We start from the raw sequence: 20700 nt of genomic DNA, 5'->3' as shown, positions 1-20700 counted from the left end.
AGAGTCTGCATGTCTTCCATTAATTTGCATGGATTTTCCCCTGGGTACTCCGGTTTCCACCAACATTCCAAAGACATGCATCTACAGCGTTTCTCCCTGGGTCTCCACTTAAACTAGGCTCTATCCTAGTTGGACTTTCCCAGTCAAAAAATGTTAACTATATATATGTAAACTTGCATACTGTTAGTCTTGTACCTATCCACTCTGTGCATCACACATGTATGTAGCTCTATGTCAAACAGAAATGAACAAAGCACATATCACAGTCATCATGAGTCTCACAAGCTGAGGGGTATACTAATTACTAACAAATGCATAGTATAGCAGCAGTGAAATTTCAAAATTGCACACATTGCATTTTTTCCCACTGCATATTGAAATATATTCCTAACATGAACATGTTAGAAAAGTGTAGAGGACAAACATAACTTATGAAAAAAAATGCAGTGATTGGTAGAATAATCTCTTCCAAGTAACTAGCAGTAATGCTCTGTCTCTAGCCAATCAATCTCCCCTTCTTCCACTTCCATAGCTGCACCATTACCTTTGTATAGAGAAGATTCAGCCCTCTGAGCACTGTGAAGATGAGATGTGAAATCATTAGCATTCCTGAGTACTAAAAAATGCTTAGGTGTAGGGAATGTAAAAATGATGCAGGTATCTACACAACTGCAGGCACACACCATAGGACTGCAGGGAGTAGCAATAAAAATTGTTAGCTGCTAATGGCTTGCATCTGTTTTTGATTGGTCTGATAACATGGGTCTATATCCTGAGAATGACAGGTGAAAATGTTGAATCTCACTTATTTGACACAAAAATGTCAAACTTCAAGTTTCCCAAATGGCCAAAACACCGATTTCTTTCCAACAGAAAGACATCAGTTGGCCAAACACCAATGACACACTAAAACAAACATATTTAAGTGGGGTGCTTTGCCCTCACACCTCTCAACATGGGGGGCTGGGCCAACCCCCCCAACTAAATATTCTAACTCCAAGACCGCACTACAGTCAGAGAAAGGGCAGGTTTCACAGAACGGCCAACCTATTTCTTTATTTTGCAAAGAAATCAGTGTTTTGGCCTTTCGGGAAACTTGGAGTTTGACATTTTGGTGTCGAACAAGTGAGATTCGACATTTTCACCTGTCGATCTCATGATATAGACCCTGATAACACAACAAGCAATACTGAAAAAACTGTTCTTTTTGAAGTGTTTATATTATGCAGAGTGGACTTACAATAAAAAGGTGAACAAACAGAAATCACTAGTCAATCACAAAGTAGAATGGAGCAGGCAAATGTTTATATAAACATTTGCCTGCCCCATTCTACTTTGTTACAATAAAAAGGTGTAAGCACCTTGAGAGCTATGAGAACAAACTTAGCAACATTGACATCCTTGCAGTAAGAGTACACTGTCCATCTTCTGCATAAAATATCTCTGAAATACTGATCAGCTATATTACACATTGAAACAAAGATGCAAATAAATGGCCATGACATTGCATTTCTGTAGTTAAGTTGAGAGGAGGGGAAGATTGTCTGAACATAAAGAGAAGAAGTAGCTGGCAGTGTTGGCAACCTGATATTAAAATGGTTTGGACCATTATTACTATAAAATATTGTTCAATATGGTATTGATCAAGAAATGTTTAAGCAAATGAGGAAGTAACATCTGCTAGTTCTTATTTGGTGACAAAGAAGGATAAGACATACAACTGTGTGTGTTGTTACTGAACTGAGCTAAAGGTTCAGTTCCAGATAGTGTGGTTTCTGACAGAGTTAATGCATATTTTCTGAACATGTGCATAGGCTGTACCACACACAAACTTAGGAAACTTCACAATACTGCCTTTTCATATTCATTACCCTATATGTGTTACAATTCTCTGTTACTTTTTTTATTTTTTTAGTGTTACTTATTTGGGCAGTGTTGACTATCAGCATTTTGAGGCAGTGAATGAGAGCCCACTGTCCAAAGTACAAACTGAGCTGGTCTTGCCATCAGCATTGCATTACACATTCACATAGCTGTGCTTTGCTGTAGCACTCTGAACAGCAGTAAGACAAAATTGTTGTGTGGAATATAAATTGTTGCATATGTTTCTTTGCTTGTGTAATGTCGACACTGCTTAGCAAAGCATAAACATGGTCACAGTTGAAGGAAACGTAACAGTTTCATTTCTGTAATCTTCATTAGCTCAAACATGTTTGGCACAGCTGCACAGTATTTCTAATGAGTGAGTGATCTGCTCATTGTGTATATCTGTTTCTGTGGCAGAAGTTATAAATGCAGTGACCTTCACCCTTTTACACATTTTTTGGGGTTCAAATCCATACGTGCAAAGGAACCATAGAAATTATTACTCCAGATGTAGGAATCAGTGCCTTCATAACGTTATATGCTTTTCATTACTGTTTTTGCCTTGTGCACTTCCTCAATGCTGAGTGTTGTGCAATTAAGCTTGCCTGCTTAAGGAAAAAGTGAAAAATGTTGTTTGGGGAGCCTTCTGTGGGGTAAATTGGCTTAGCAGGAATGTGTGACCATCAGCACTTTGGACAGTACTTAGTGGAGAAAATGTGATCTTAGCTTTTTCTGTGGCATAAGACATAAGTGCACTGTCGTTAGAAATGCCAAATAGGTTAACAAAGGTTCAAATCCAGGTAACGTGTTTTTTAAATAGGGTGTGAGAATACAATTTCTAACAATGCTTTGACTTTTATGGTAACACTACATACAGATGGCTATCAGAATTATGTTTTTTGCAAGAAATGTCTCATAAATGCTTTGATAGACAAATTTTGTGTTTGTAATTGTTTAAGTTGGATAGTTATAACAAGTTAAAAATGCACTTGCTTATCTATGATAGGCAGAATACTTAAGTTAAAATCATCTTCTGTCATCACATAGGCCAAACTCTATGCTTAGGACAGTATATGTAGTGACATATGTATGTTTCATACCCCAAACTATATTAATCAGCTCATGAAAGTGTATCCATCTCACATACATTTACAAACAGTAATAATTCCTCTTTCATAGGAAAGCATTTTGCAGGACTTCTTAAAGTCACACACATATAGGTCTATCTGCAGTATATCCCCATCCATACTGAATACAGATTGTCTGTAATAGACATGGTTGAAAATAAGTTATCTTGTAGCACTGACAAATGATCACCTTGCTTGAAATGTATGCATTATTTATTCTTTAGGTTTGATTCCCACATTGGCCAGCTAACTTTTTACAGTGTGTAATTCCAGAAAGGCATGAGGTACGTCATCCTATTCAATCTCCAAAACACCAAGGATAACCAGCCAAGTCATTGAGGATGTCAGTGCTGACCATCTGAAAAATATGAATGCGTTCAGCATCGCACATGGCAAATCTCACTGCCATATCTCACACCTTCGATACTGTTTGCTAAAATTCCTTCTGCCTTGTTTACAAATGCCTCTTTGTGCTTACCATCACACAAATGCAGTTGGCATGGTTGTGTGTATTTGCACACAAGACATTAAACACGAGATTGGAATTTGGTGCCATTTCATCCTTAGAGTTACTGCTTGACTTCTGCATGCATGGTGGTGTAGGAGAAGATGATGCTGAATTTAGATCACAAAGATGGGGTGTTGAGGAGTCCAGGATATTTGTGCCACTCCCTGTGAAACACTACAGCTGTAGGCTGCTGCAGGGGGACAATACTGGGTCTCAGTATCAGACCGAGGCTTTGAACAGATTAGCCAAGGCCATCTCCAGTGCAACTGGCATCCCAGCCACTAGAGACAATTGTCATCACCATTATAGTGATCTGAAATTGCACAAGAAGGACCTTCTTAGCCAATGGGAGGATGAGTTTAGGACGGCTGACATCCATCAATTGTGTAAGTGTGCTAGCCTAGCTGTATTAAATGATATAGAATGCAGTACCCAGGTATTCAATATGCTTTCATGTATCTTCTTGTTTTCTTTTTTGTTCAGTTGCTGAAGACACTGCAGTGAAGTGTGAGGTCTGCCAGAGAGGAACATATACATCAGGTCTTAATGTAAGCCTAATAACTACTTGTATGCGGTATGGAAATACTGTAATAAATAGTGGTATTTATGATACTATAGCAGTGCAGTTGATTAATGGTACAACAAAGTCCTTCCCATCATACCTGGATGTGGCAAAGGTGCATTGACTGGATAATCATATCTGTTTATTGTCTGCAATTATATAGTCATGTGATATGTCATGGATTTAATTCTCCCTCTTTGTCTTTTTTTTCTCACCCTACCCCTTCTCTCTCTCTCTTACTCTGTTTTTTTTTTTTTTTTTTTTGTTTGTTTTTTTGTGGTCAGGGAATATTCTATATGTCTAAAAAATGTTTTGTTTTCATACATTTCTTTGTACAAAACCTCAGTGCAGCCCAGCAAGGTAGACTGACCTCTGTGATTTGGCCTGCCATCCCTCCACAGGTTGTAGCACCAACATCCAGCACTTCAGGGTCCAACACTGTCAGGGCTGCCTCCACAACACCTGCCCTACCTGTGTCATCCACATCAGGTTGCTCTACCCCTGCAACTGGTGCACTGGTACCCCCGGGGAGTAGTATTAGTAAAGGTGGTGATATTGTCACCTGTCAGCCATGTCAAAAAGATGCTTCAGCACATTGCGAAGATGCGACCATACTGTGAAGATGATGTCACATCAGCACTGACACAGGAAACTGAGACATGAGACAGTGATGACAGTTCTGCAGGGTGAGGAATAGATTCTCACTGTCCTCAGGCTTGATGTGGGTGTATCTTCAATGCCCCCTAACTGTCCCCAATTATGGTGTCCCCAAACATTTGTGTCCAACACCATCCTTGTCTGTCTAGTTTGTCATGCATGTCTACACCTGCTTCCTCACCTAACCTTAAAAATTAAATAAAAAACAAAATGATGCCCCATACATAGCTCTCCACTTCATCTATGCGTCTTGATGACTCACTTAATTTGGTAAAATTGGTTATACATTATTCTGCTGTTGTCACCGACACTTGGTGTAGTGACAGTCCAAAATCAGCAAATTCTGGCTACACTTCTACATTTATGTTGTGAAGAAGTGGGTACTGTTCTCTCCCTCTACCTTCCTGCAAATTCCTTTATTTTTTCCCCATTGTCCTCCCCTCTGCTTGCCCCCCCATTTTACCACTTTCTTATCAATCCCATTTTTACACATTTAATCTGGTAAAAAAATATATAATTACACACAACACACATGGCCAGAAATGACCCATAAGAAAGCCTTCACTTTTTGTCCTTAGCCTTTGCAAGGAGTTTGACATCACTCACTAGTGTTGAATGAAGGAACCTAGTCAGTTGTTGCAATCACCCACAGTAGTCCAGTTATGCTCCTGCAAATGTATTTAAACATGCTGTGCCATTGCAGTATGGAGTAAATATAGAATAAAGGAAGTACTTTGCAACAGTTACTCTAACAGTTCCTTGACTACTGGATGCAACAAAGTGCAATTTCCTCTGTGGTGTTGACATAAATCACTTATCTGAAGACTGCTTTTTGGCCATAGCATCAAGGGTTCTTCTCCAGATATATGCCACATTACTTCTTACTGTGACGTTATACTTACATGAGATCTTTAATGATGTATGTTTAAACTTTTATCCATTAACAAACCTTCATGAACTGATTTTAAATAGTGTTTCAAAAAAGCATTTGCAAACACATCCACGCTGATAAGAACAAATTATTAAAACCACCCTTACTCTACCCATGTCAGTATCAGGCTTTGCCTGTCCTACAGCATCTTCACCCCCACAACCATCAGTTACTGATACAGAGCATGCGTTGTTAATACAGAGGAGATACCATAAAGATGTACATTAATGACCCATAGCACCACCCTTTCATATCTGTCTTTGTATCTGTATCTATGTCCACCCCTCTCCCTCACACCATTGTACTATTGACTATTCGTTAGGCTGATGGATGTAAATGTAATGCTATGGCATTGTATGTCTGTCATTTCTTTGTTGAAAAATAAAAGCTACATCTCCCATTGGCTACATAGAGCTCTACTGTCCCTTCAAATGTGTGACCTTGACGTGTGTGAAGTAGGATTTCCTTGATAGGATCTAGAGATAATGGTCAAGTCTGTAGACATAGTTTTTCTTCCTGACAATGGTTTGCATCCAGCATTAGGTGAAACTCATACTGCCTGTTTTTATAGCTGTCTTTCCTGTGAATGAGTTGCCTATGTATCTCTCTATGTTCCTTCTGTTTTATCAGTTGTGCTGTTCAGCATTTGGGTAATGTCTGGCAACGTGCAACAGTACTATGTCATGCTAATTGAAATTTCAGGGGTTCTTGCATAATGCTGTGAGGTTTTGCCTTACACCTCATTGTACACCCAGTTAATTTGTGATTTCCCTTGAAGTATGTCTATGTGTAGTAGGCATAAAAATTAGTTCAGTAGCTAATACATATATAATTTTGCCAGGAAACATATGTATAATAGTCATTCTTAGATATTCCTAAAGTCATGATAAAAAGTTAATATAATAATCACATTCTGACACTTTTTGTAAAATAATCTGCACACTGGAGTCAAACCCTGCTTTTTTATTTAGTTCAGAGAGTTTATACCTTTTGCCGCAGAGAAAGGTTGGTTAACAGATGTATTTTCTCAACTACTGTCCAGAGTGCTGCTGGCTGCCCATTGCTGCTAAGCCTTTTTGTGCTTTAGAAGGCACACCAAATGTAATGTTTCACTGTTTTCTTCAGGAGATAACTCTGTTTGCTCACAGCATATCACTGTACAAATAGGGAAGACAAGTAGACCATTTCAATTTGAACTGAGCTTTGGAGCTAACATGGTAATGATATAATACAACATGTGGTGCATATGTATGCAGCATATTAAGATAAAACAGATCAGTTGTAAATGTAATCAGAATCATAACATTTCCTCCATAATTATTATTTGTACAAAGCTTGCCAGAAAGCACCACTGAGTACCAATAAACACTGGTACTTCACAGTTCCACTACAACTCATCAAAGTATCATCATGCATGCGCTTACACTTTGCCAGCCTTTGCTCAAGTATGTTTCTCAACATTGAGCTTTCAGAAATAATTTGGAGCAAAAATAAGCATTGCTACTGGATGATATTACTTCATTACATAGAAACTGTGTAATGTACTGATGTGGTATGCAGTGAACTGTCTGGTACTGATGTAGTATGCAGTGAACTGTCTGGTACTGATGTGGTATGCAGTGAACTGTCTGGTACTGATGTGGTATGCAGTGAACTGTCTGGTTAATTAACCACTTCATTCTGTACAGTTGGCTCTGCATTGCAGCACTAACACTTACGAATGATATGCAACCACGTATAGTTTTTACGTGCAGAAATCATCATGCTTTTCCCTCCTGCGTTGTAACATTAAGTACTGCTTGGTATTGACAGACTGCATTGCACATGCATGAGAACATAGCATAGCTGATATCAGTAACATTTATTTTTTTACATACCACCATCATAGCCTGATGATTGATGAATGATTCATTGCCCGTCCTTTCTTTCACAAGAAAGGTAGGTATATGCCACTGTCAGTTCTACAGTATCCATTAATGACCATAGCTGACATAAGGCAGCAGTATGTATGGATTACTGAGCATAACATATACGTTAGTGTCTCATATCAACAAATATGGATTTGCACAAAACCTTTACCATCACAATATCACCACTTACACAGAATGAGACATTAATCCTATCTATACTTCACTGTCAGATTGTAACATCAGATTTTTGCAGTAGCACTTGTGTTAAGTACTATATTCTTTAGATTATAAGATTATATAGCTAGATATGTAAGAAGTTCTCATCTCATGACAGTTGACTGTGTGTGTGTGTGTGTGTGTGTGTGTGTGTGTGTGTGTGTGTGTGTGCGTGAATGTATGGCATCGAGCAGCTATGACCTGAAGTATTATCATCCACAATATAGTATTAACCTGGAGTTAATTTTAAACATCAGGGAGAGCCCTCATCACTTTCATACCCTTCTTGCAACATCATCTTCTCTGCAAATCTGCACTGATATCATCCTGTAAAAAGTGCACTCTCACATTGCATAAGTCAGACTTCTGAATTGTCCCTTGCATTAACTACTGTGTTTTCTAAATTGCACAGCTAAATAGTTAGGGTATTTTAATTTCATGACAGTCAATGTGTGTGTGTGTGTGTGTGTGTGTGTGTGTGTGTGTGTGTGTGTGTGTGTGTGTGTGTGTGTGTGTGTGTGTGTGTGTGTGTGTGTGTAAATATGATCTTAACTACTGCTGGTCTTATTAAAATAGTAGTCCTGCGTTAATGTTACATGGCAGGGTGTGTCCATATCAATGTCAGACCCTTCTTCCAACATCATCTTCTCAGCAACACAACAGTGATGTCATCTTCTAGAAAGTGCACTATCACACTGGGTAAGTCAGACTTCTGTGGTGGCGCTTGCATTAAGTACTGCCTTTAGGTTGCATAACTAGAGGGGTATGGATATTTTAATTTTGTGTGATGGTTGGTCCTCTGCATTACTGGAGGACAGTGGTGCTCATTTGACTTCAGCTCATGAGAAACATTTATATGGCGAGATCAATCCCATATCTCCTTTTCACTCTGTCCACAAATTCATATTGTCTGCAACACACTGATTAGGTCATTATTTCAATAATGCACTCTCACAACACAAAATGCAGACCTCTCCTGTGGTGCATGTGTATAGTGTACCTGTGTGTAGATTTTGTGTGTCAATCGGTTGGAGTTCGAATACAGCAGTGCAATCCTCCTGATAGTGTGTGTCTCTGAATGTAAATGGATGCTAGAATGTGTTACATCTCTTTGTACTGACAACAATTAGAATTCCACATAGCTGTAGATGTCATTTTTGCACACGCATCACCTTTGCATGATACAGCTGATGTCATCCTTTCAAAGATGCAGTAGGGCTCATATGCCATCAGATTTGTCCTGTGGCATGAGCATATACCATATTTGCGTGTAGGTTGTTTAAGTACATAGTTTGGGGATCTGAATACAGGAATGATTCGCACCTATGGTTCTGTGTTTATTCCTCTTACTGTGCAGACCATGCTGCAAATACATATATGATGCATATCTATACAATGTGTTTCTGTTGTGCAACCACCTTTTAGCAGAAACATGAAGGTAATACATAATGGTGTTGTCATCCATTGAAATATGCAATGTCATAGTCATCAAATAAATTCATAGTTACCCTTGTGTTTCAGCAAACCTTTAATAGCCTGTGACGTTCACTATATAGTTAAAATCCAATGTCACTGCTTACAGTCAGTGTGCATGTTATTAACGGTGTTGTCACCCACATGTGCTATGTCCAGGCGTAGATGTTGTTTCCTGTTTCAAGAATTTATTCTGCATTTCCTTTGGAAAGTCTGTATTGTAGACTGATGCTGTCTTTTGAATAGATTGTTATTGCACCATAGTTGTAGTGAAACACTTTTTCAGGACTGAGGAAATAAAGCAATATAATGTATGTTGTTGCCTAAGTAAGGTATGTGTTCCGGATCAGGATTATATCCACATTGGACGTAATTGTTGTTCTACTATCACAGTGACAACAACAGGGGGCGACATGTATGTTTGGGTATACCTAGCATCAGGCAATATTGTCTAACATATAGCAGAATTCTTTCTAAGCAATTACAGGGACACATATTCCTTGATTCATACACATGATATAATGCTTCCACATAACCACACTTATGAGAATGGGTGATGCAGCTATACCATGGCACAATCACTGCTCCCACTATAGTTCTGATGTTCTCAATGTTTAAGCAAGTGTGCCAAACCAGCATTGAGTAACTGTAATAATCTGTGTCCTTAACTGCTCTGCAGGAAAGACATTCTCCCCATTACACTTTGTACATATAGAGTGGCAGAGGCCTCTCCCATCAACTTTTAGCAGAAAGAATTTATGGGATGATAAAGTATAGCTGATTGAATTACTTCATATAGGTGGAGTTCAACAGCTGTGCCAACATTTCTACTGTGGCAAATGAGATTAATAGCTGTCTTGTTATTTGGAGGAGTTGTACAGCTTGATGTTCAGTTCTAGTGATTAGATTCATTTTGTGTGAACATATGGGCATCACATGACAACCTTTACATCATGGCAGTGTTATCCCTTGATATGTTGCACAAACACATGTGAAAGCAGCTTTCAATTTCATGGCAGTAGATATTTGTTCTGCCAATGTCATGGTGAGATTGCTACTGTGGCACATACACTGAGTACTGTTTGTATACACATGTATGTTCCAGTTCTTGGGCTGTATGTGTACAGACATAGAAAGAAGCTGTCCTTAACCATGGAACATTGATATAGGACTAATCACATTTGTGTGCATATGAGAATACTTGCCATCAATCTGACATGCTTATACGACATTTATTATAAGGTAGTTTTTCTTAATTCACACATTAATTTCATTTGTTTGTCACAATACCTATTGCTACCTCTTGTGAGAGATGCCAACAATACATTGCTCTTGGGAATACATTCCATCATGGTGTGAGGTTTGCATCTGTTGTTATCTGACTGCACAATAACTGTATTGGGCATGAGTGCCTTAGGCAAGGGTATTATGTATGCCACACTCTGTTCCCACATTTGTAACACCACACACAACTACATATGAGATACATCACTATTATAATATTAAGGTGTATAATCCCCTTCAAGGGTGATCCTCCTTGTACATGTGTTAGCCCTTTCTCTGTGGCATAGACAGTTAATAAATAGGTCAGTGTTGACATTAATGGCATGGGTTCAGTTATTACAAAAGGCGATTGTATCTTCTGAGCCAGTCTTATTTATATAAACGGAATGCACACTGCAGATATCAAACTAAGTCTGAACTGTGTCATCTCAGCTCAGCATGTCAATGACATTCATATGTCATGTAATTTCCTTCTGTTGCAATGTGCTTTTTGTATAATTCTCGCATCCTATAGTATCATGTCTGATTTTATTTACCTACATTTGCTCAGCAGTAGTGACCACCATTATTTATTCTGACATATGTATTGCTAAATTTTATTATTACAAAATTGTCTTTGTGACATAAGCACATTCACATCAATTATCACACTACACCTGGAACATTTCTCCTCCTCTATGACATCTTTGTGTATACATCTCTTTGATTTCTGTGCACATTGTCCTTAGTCTACTTTACCTGTGTAGTAATCCATGTATTGTTGTTGTCCTTGCTGTTTTAAGTGGGTTCCTATTACCAGATAGCAGATGCAGTTTGTTGAATGCGCCTTGATCGAACAGAAAAGAGTGAAAAGGCAAAATAGTGAAGCGGCTTTTCAGCAAATTCTTTCCCTGGGAAAGAACTTGCTTGGCTGCTTTCATTACTCTGCCATTTTTGGCACTGTAGTGTGATCTTGGAGTTGGTATATTTAAGTGAGGGGGTGTGGCGGGTACAGTGCTCCACATCGGGGGTGTGGGGTGAGAAGCCCCCCACATATTATGTAATGTTTTAAAGTTGTTTATTTTTTAATTTTGGAACAGTGATTTTTTTTCCTTGGCAAAAAAAATCACTGTTCTGAGGTTTCCACATTGTAAGCTTTCGCTTATATGGGGTAGATTATTTATCGTTCGCCTTTGTAAGTGTGCGATAATGTAATATAGACCCATTTCAAGTACCCTCCTTCTTATTACTGCATTCACATGTTTCATGTATGTGCACAGTACACTCAGTATACTTTCCCCTGCCTGTGTACAGCATGCATTGTTTCCCTTATATAGCTCTTCATGCTGTCTGCATGCTTAACAGGTTTGTCTATAGACAAAACTGTTTGTTTACTGTGTGTACTTGTGCTGCTCAACATGGCTTCCTGGCTGCCAACACTGTTGCTAGCCACGGAAACATGGTTGTAATTCATGTTAGCATGATGAGCAGCATGCATATGTGATTAGTGCTGCTGCTTATTGCGTTAACATGAAAACATCATGTAGGCTTTGCATGAGGCCTACACTATTGTTCATGAGCACCAGGGATTATCTTGTTTTAAGAGTAAAGATGAAACTAGTACTCACACAGAGGAATGTAGGAAAATATAGACGGCAAGTTTGAACTGTTTCCATTGTGCCTGCCACTCAAGTCTTCTGCAGTCAGACGTGATCCTACTTCTTCCCTAGAGATGGGAAAATTCTAAATTCCCAGGTGAGTGCTGCCTGGAGGGGGGTGCCATCATCCAGTCAGGCATCAGAGAATTTGTACTCTCACTAGCATCCCTATGATGACAGCATTCTTACTAGCTTAATATCACTCTTGGTGGTGGTGGTGTGGGTACAAGCATCATAATAAGGACAACCTATGCTCAACCTCACACCATGCACATGTGTATTCCTCCTCACATGCATGACAAAGGCTGCATCACTCTGGTGGGTTGGTACACCCACAAATGTCTCAGTCCAGCCCATACTCACATCCTGCCTCCACTCTCCAACTGAGGCCTGGTCATTTTGTGAAATAGTAGGCATATCTAGACTGAGGCTGACCAATACTACCACCAAGGTGGGCATGTAAACCCACCCATGCTTGCATCATCAACTGCCTGCTACACTATGCAAACTCAGGTTGAATGGATAGTCAGGAATTTATGCTTCCAGCAAAGAAAAGGGTCCCTAATAATAGTTACACTACAGTGCTGCTATCAGCATCAACCACTTTGTATCCGTTTTGTACAAGGGGTCAATGTGTCACATCAACAGTGACCATCATCTAGAGCTAATGCTTACACTGCTAGCAGATTATAACACAAATATTTTTTTTTTGTTTTAAGTCAGCCTAGAACTTAGAACACATTTTGACTGTAGGCTGTTAAGAGGATCATCAGTGTAGCCAGTGAAATGCACAGACAGTGCTCATTAATTACGTATCTTGCAGAGATCTCAGTCGAATTGCTCAGGTATAGCTTAAAACCTGTTTAGTAGTGTAACTATCCTGGAACCAGATAGTAAACATATCACTCATTAGTCCATTTTGTAATTTTACAGAGCAGATATCAGCTTTCTGTTACTTATTTGTTTTGTGTTTATTTCCAGGGCAAGTACTAATATCCATAGCGCTTTAGTCCTTATTTGGTTATTGAAGTTAATTGTTGATCTTGAGAAACTGGTTAAGATTTTGTTTTCGCCTTATGTAGAAATGCAATGTATACTTGTAATGGGTTACAGTGGCTTTACAAGTCCCTTATGTCATTATTAATATCTAGTGACACTGGTTACATTCCTTTAGACTATATATGAAAAAACTACCACACAAGGCAAATATACTCTTCCCAAATAAGCAATGAGCTTTACAATAAAGGGCAAAAAACTGTTTCAAAACCATTAATTAAATCTTCACCTTGCTAAGATTTCAAACTACCTTGTACATTTCAAAACAAATTTAAATGGCAAAAGGCATGCTTCAGAAAAAGTGACTTAATCTGCATTTTGTGTTGACTGCTGCAAATAAGTGGATCTGCTGTATAAGAAATGATATATTAATGCAGTAATCTGAACAATATTGCACTGATAAAACAAACTGCATCTAGCATTTCATTCTATTTGAACAAAGCAGATTTTTTTCTCTAGTAAATATACTCAGGGCATCTATCTATAATGAACTCTAAGGAAGGGAACGTGATATCAAGCTAAATAAACTTAATGTGTTATGTAGGAAGAAAAACAGACTATTGGGAGAGACAAAAAGATATCTACTCTGATGAAACATATGACAACATAATATTTTCCCATTAGTGAGACCACTGAGGTTTCCTTCTGTTCACTAGGCTGGTAAGCGAGGCATAGAAACTACATTTAGAGGTGGTGCTTCTTTTTCTCTGTGACATTTGCTGTTATATACTTATGACCTTAAACAAGACAAAGGCTTTGTCCTGATTTCTCTTGTTCTTGAAAGGTTCGACCAGCCCTTTTCCAGCAATTTCTTCAAACATTATAGCTGTATTTGTTACCTGAATTGAGATACTAGTGAAAAAAACATACAACAGTGCCTTAACCTTTCCACTTCTATGCTGAGTATTCATTTTAATATTCATACTCAAAATGCTATTTACAAATGTTAAACTACCAGAAATAAAAACTGAATATTTACTTTTGAAAACTACAGATTCTCTAAAAGCATCATCATAGTGGACAGATTTTTTTTAAAGGTGCATTTATACATAAAGTAATGCAACCACTATTGTTACAGTTATCATAATGGTGCAAACATGTTTATAATACATTTATTAACAGCACCTTTAAACATAAAAAAGGCAATAATTTGATATTGCTTCACTAAAGATCTATGGCAAACAGATGAACTTGCATTGAATTTTCCGAATACAAAATTCATTAAGAAGCAAAAGTGTTATCTACAGATATTACTAATAAAAGCGCAGTGATATCACAAACAAGTGAAAGTACAAGTGTATTTGAGGTTTTACTTTTCCATACTAGAATTTGCATTAACCAGTAAATGTCATTCCTTTTCAAGATCAAGTACACTTTATCAGTTTACTTTCTACAGTATCTAATGCTACATAAACCAATACTACACCTAGTCAGATTGCTTACTTCCTGTTGTCCCTTTTGAAAACAATGACATTTGATCTAGTCTTAGATATTTAACTTACATCATTGCACCTGATAAACTGATAAAAGTAAATAAAAACAATAACTGGACTGCTTAGCATACTGTATAGTCATTAACTATGATGACTGAAATGAAGTTAGTTTGTGTGCTAATGGTTATTTTTGACATTCAGTTGAATTTGTTGAATTCTTTGAAATGAAGCCCAGATTTCAAACTACAGATCAAGAGAGTAGCAGTATTCAATGTCCTGACACCTGAGGAAAGCCTGTGGAAAAAGTCATACCAACCATTACCTTTAGTTTAGACCCCTTAATGGTAATAAAAATACAAAAATGTATTCATATTATTCCAATAAGCTTATGTTTTGGAATGTTTAAGTACTACTTCTATTCCAACAGTCAATTAAAACATAAAATAATATTTTTCCTAATCATCTCCACAAAATTTAGTTTAACATTTTTGTGGGTTCTCCTGATGATCATCAACCCTCATTTATGTGGGATTTCCTCTGCAGATTGTATATGTGTGTTAACATAAAGAACTGCATATAAAACCATGGCAGGAAATCAATATTATATGATATGTGGAATTTCCAGAATTATTGTCAAAGTGATCAGGAAGTTTGAGCGAGACAAACACTGCATCCAGAAAATGCCTCTCATTTATTCTATTGGTTGGGCCATGGTCACATTTCAGTTTTATTTATTTATCTATTTGTTTGTTTACTAGGGTAATGCACTGATCTCAATGGACAATTTGGAGGCACAGTGAATAGGATCACATAATAAATAGTCAAACATATTTATAGAAACAAAGCTATGCTAAAAACATACATATTTATAGATGCTAGAACATGCTACAACATTTGACAATATCAAAATATGGATGGAAAATGGAATTCTGCTTAGCAGAACTTTTTGGATAAGATGTAGCTATACTGACTGAGATGGCTTATACTACAGGGATAGCAGCATATCATTATTTAGATGTATGAAGACATTAGAAGAGGCAAGTGGGAATAGTGAAATGTGGCCAGATATGCAAAATTGTAGATATGCTATGGAAAACAGCATAACTTTGATGGAAGCATCAATAAAAAAGGAGACTCCAAAATTTATAAAACTTTTGACCTTATTGATCCATCAAAGTTTTCCACAGAAAGGATGTTTCTCCAAGATTTATAAAGTGATTATGTCAGATCTTTATAAAGATAATTATTAGGACTACTTTATAACTATTAATTATTATCCAAGTGAAAGTGAGAAAAATGATGTTTGCATCCTCTGCACAAACCACAGTGTCATTAAGGTGGAAATTATTTTCATGGAAATTTATGCACAAAGCTTTTATTACACCTCATTAAATAGAACTGATATCTAAAAAGAAGTTGGTTGTTGGAAATGTGGGTTAAATGTTACAGCTGATTGGGAACATATGATTTGTGAATGTGATATAATTAAATCTTTCTGGAATGATATCAAATCTTTTTTGAAGGCTTTATTTAGTGATAATTTCATGTTAAACAAATCACTAATCTTGTTTAACACCTCAATTCTTGCCTGTGTTAAGAAAACTGACTACTCTCTTCTTTGGACCCTTTTAACAATTGTGAGGAAAGAGATAACAAAAAATTGGAAAAACACCTACTGCAACAATGAAAGAATTTTCTTACATTGCAACCAAAACCTGTTAATTACAGATTTTAGCAATTAAAGAAAGAACTAGAATAACCTCTTCTTTAAATTAATGGACTAAACTCAAGAAATTGCTGAACAAATGGACATTAAACCAGTCATTATATATACATTTGTTAAATACTTGATTTGTCATCTTACTTATATAAGTAGATACCCTGAAATAGTTGATTTTGTGTGCGTGTTTTTTTGTTTATTGATAATTAATAACTTTTATGTATCAATGCAATTCTATATATAGACTGTTATGTTATCTATTTACAATTCTTAATAACAATAATAAGAAAGAAAAAAAGTAAGTCAAAATATATTTGAGAATAAAAAATGTCCAGCTATATAACCCACGTTGAAGGATTTTTTTGCTAAATAAGTAATCTGGGACAAGCCCACTGATTTAGTAAAACATAAATAAATGTGAATACATATACACGTGTAATTGAAATGCTGTTCTCAGTAGTGCGGCTGTTAAAAACAGATCAAAGAGGCATTGCATTCAGTGATGAGTCTGATAAGCAGAGTAGAGCAGTAAGACAATTGTCTTGGATGTTGAAGATATCCCCTTCAAATTTAATTGGAGCAGACAGATGGATTTCCTGACTGTAGTGGAAAGTTAATGATCAAATGAAATATAAGTACCCAAATCTCCTATAACTGTATCTGTTTGAAGAGGAGAGCCACTTACAACAAATGCTACTATGCTGCATTGTTTTTCATTTAGCTTGAGACTATTTTCAATACTTCAAGTTGTGTACATATTTCAGTACTTTCTTGTGGGTATTGGCTTGGATAACTGCAAAATAAATGCCAAAAAGAATGGCCAGCACTAATGCTTGTGGTACCCTGCTAGTTAAAATTTTACTTTCAGAGATGGTACAGCCCACTTTCACAAGCTGTTGGATAACTAGTTTGCAATCCAGCAGACAGTGTAGATATTTACATTAAATCTACGTCATTTTTTAATAAAATCAGCATGAGCAATAGTGTGAAAAGCCTTGGCCAGGTAAAAATAAGTTGCATGCATAGAGCTACCATTGGGCATAGCCTCTGTAACCTTTCAAAGACACATACTAGGTCCAGAAGACAGGACCTGTCCTCCACAAAATCAAACTGAGTGTATACTACTTCAGTTAAGTTGCCTATGTCTGCATAAAAATGTTTTGCTATGATATGCTCTATGGCTTTTCATGCAAGGCTGGTGAGGCTGATGAGCCTGTAATTATATGTGTCTGTAGAGGGGGCCACCCTTGAATAGGGTTGTTACAGTGGGTGTAATACCAAAGCATAACTCACAAACCCTGGGAATAGCCCAAGGATGAAAAGCTTAAGCAGAGGCTCAGACAGTGCAAATTTGGCACTCATGAGAATACAGTGTAGTATGTTATCTAAGCTGACCGAAGAATAAATCATAGCCTTTGACAGGGATTCTAAAACTTGTCTCAATCTGACCTCAGAATAAAACTACATTTTCAGATATAGTGGTGGTAGCAATGTAGGTAGGTGAGTGAGGTAAAGTCAGCATGAGATGTGTCTGCTAATACATTGGCTATATCCTTGGCCAGGGGGGGGTTGGCATATTGGTTAAGGTGTTTACTTTATATACACAAGGTGCAGGGTTTGATTCTGACATGGGGTAATTGGCTAGGCTTAAAATGGCCCACAAAGGCAGTTAGCCTAGTACTAAACTATGAACCTATGAACCTTGGGATCAGAATACACAGTATTATTATGAGTAAGCTAAGTGCATTGTTGGACATTAATGATTAATTTCTTGACATAACTGAAAAAAGATTTTTAGTTTCTGTTGGGATTTGTAGTGATCATATCTTCATACTCTGCTTTACACATTTTAATGGTGCTCTTCCTTTGAAGACATAAGGATGTTATAATTCCATTATAATCAGCCCTCATCAGACCAATAACTGAGTACAATACTCCCCTTTCCATGTACCTCACCAGACACCTGTAATAACCGAAGAGAACACAGAGGTTTATCACCAAGAAAGGACAGGGTACACAAAACAAGTCTTACATGGAAAGACTGAAAGCTCTGTCACTGTATTCTGTCTCCTACAAGTTGCTAAGTGGTGACCTCTGCCTGGCTTACAGGGCAGTCTCTAGGGTGACCTTTGCCTGCCTTACAGAGCAGTCTCTAACACTGCCCTGATGGAAATATTACACATTCATAAATCAAACTTTAAGAGGGTCACTCGCTCCAGGAATCTTAACGTAGCCTTTGACATAATAGATCATTCTGTAAAAATAGACACATCTCCCAGAGACTGACACTTGTCTGGAACAGGCTTCCAGTTCACATGAAACTGAGCCCTTCCCTGACCCCCTTCAAATGCAACCTAGATCAATGGATGGGTAACTGCATAGTCACTCCTGGGGTGGTGCCCAGGTCCTTCCTGGATAGAAGAAATTAGTATTAACTACCATAGACCCTTACCTCTGCAAAATTCACTCACATAACCATTGACAATTGGGGCAACTCAGGATAAATATGTCTAGGTTTGTAAGGGCTTTAGAGCTATTAGCCTAGTAACCTCCTATGAATTTATGAACCTAACTTTCTTAAACCATGCCAAGTAAATACACACAACAGCAGCAAAAAATAGTCAATCTCCAAAACAGGACCAAGCAAAATAAAAATGACAAAAACTGACCAACAAAGTCAAGGACATAAAATACAGTAAATTTAATGGAAGACTTTCCTTAAAACATAAAAAAACAAAAACAAGAGCAATAAGTACTTTCGTGTCATTGAATAATGCTTCATCAGATCCATGAAGAATAGTGACAACCATTAATTAAAATAAAGAATAGCAAACAATCACATATAATGAAGACATTCATGCCTCTCTAATTACAAGTCACAAAATTCACCAAGTAAAGAGCCAATAAAAATTCTTAAATTCAACATATCATCTAATTCTCTGTTGAAATCTCTTATTGTTCAGTCATTAAACCGATTGGATCGAATGATTCTAAAGACCAATAAGATTGTTACTCAAAAGATATGAGCAATCAAAATATTCCACCAGAAGTTTTTGTATGTGGAGGCTAGACCAATAAAATCTATTTAATTAAAATCCAATAAGGTCGCAGCTCAAAATGCTGTCACCAATCAAAGCTAGAGCATTAAGAAAACCAATGAGTATGCAGACCAAAAAATTAGTTCCAATCATCTGTAAGTGCTTTCTCTTCATCAGAACCATAAAAAATATAAAAAATAGTGACAGCCATTCATTAGAATAAAGAAAAATAACCAATCATGTATCATCAATGCATTCACGCCTCTCCAATTACAATTCACAAAATACGTCAAGTAAGGAGTCAATAAATGTTCTTAAATTCAGTGCGCCTTATCCACTTCACCATAGAAATCTCTTATTGTTCAGTTATTAGATGAGTCAGATCGAATAAATCTAAAAAACAATGAAATAGTTGCTCAAAAGGTGTGACCAATCAAATTATTCCATCAAAAGTTCCTACATGCGAAAGTTAGACCAATGAAATCAAAGTTTCTTGCTGGCATTTTTCATTGAGGTCATGAAGTAGGGGGGATTCGGATTTCTCTTAATTTATTTATTATTTTCCTTCAAGGTTCAAAAGTTTATAGATTAGGACTAGGATAACTGTCCTTGTGGGCCATTTTAAGCCTAGCCAATCACCACATGTGAGAATCAAACCCTGCATCTTGTGTCTATAAGGTTAATACCTTAACCTTTATGACAACCTCCCCCCTCTAGGTGCATATAGTTTATTAATATTGGAGTTCATTCAGAGACATTTATTCCTGAATTTAGCATTATATTTAGGGTGGATTGGGTATGGACTTTTTCAGTGCAGCCATTTAGGTATTGGCAAAAATTAGAGGGGAATTTGGAAACCATCTCATTTGGATCTATTTGGGGAAAGAAAACAAAGAGTAAAATGAGGAAAAGGGGTTAGGAAGGAGAGAGAGAGATAAAGAAAAAAGAAAACAAGGAGTAAAGGGAGGAAAAATGGTAAGGCAGGAGAGAGAGATAAAGAAAAAAGAAAACAAAGAGTAAAATGAGGAAAAGGGGTTAGGAAGGAGAGAGAGAGATAAAGAAAAAAGAAAACAAGGAGTAAAGGGAGGAAAAATGGTAAGGCAGGAGAGAGAGATAAAGAAAAAAGAAAACAAGGAGTAAAGGGAGGAAAAAAGGTTAGGAAGGAGAGAGAGAGATAAAGAAAAAGAAAACAAGGAGTAAAGGGAGGAAAAGGGGTAAGGAAGGAGAGAGAAATAAAGAAAAAAGAAAACAAGGAGTAAAGAGAGGGAAAAGGGTAAGGAAG

Source organism: Protopterus annectens, chromosome 6.part0 (genome assembly GCF_019279795.1).
Source record: "Protopterus annectens isolate FY-2018-M chromosome 6.part0, PAN1.0, whole genome shotgun sequence".
In the NCBI taxonomy this organism is placed as follows: domain Eukaryota; kingdom Metazoa; phylum Chordata; order Ceratodontiformes; family Protopteridae; genus Protopterus; species Protopterus annectens.
Note: the sequence above shows the minus strand (reverse complement) of the source record.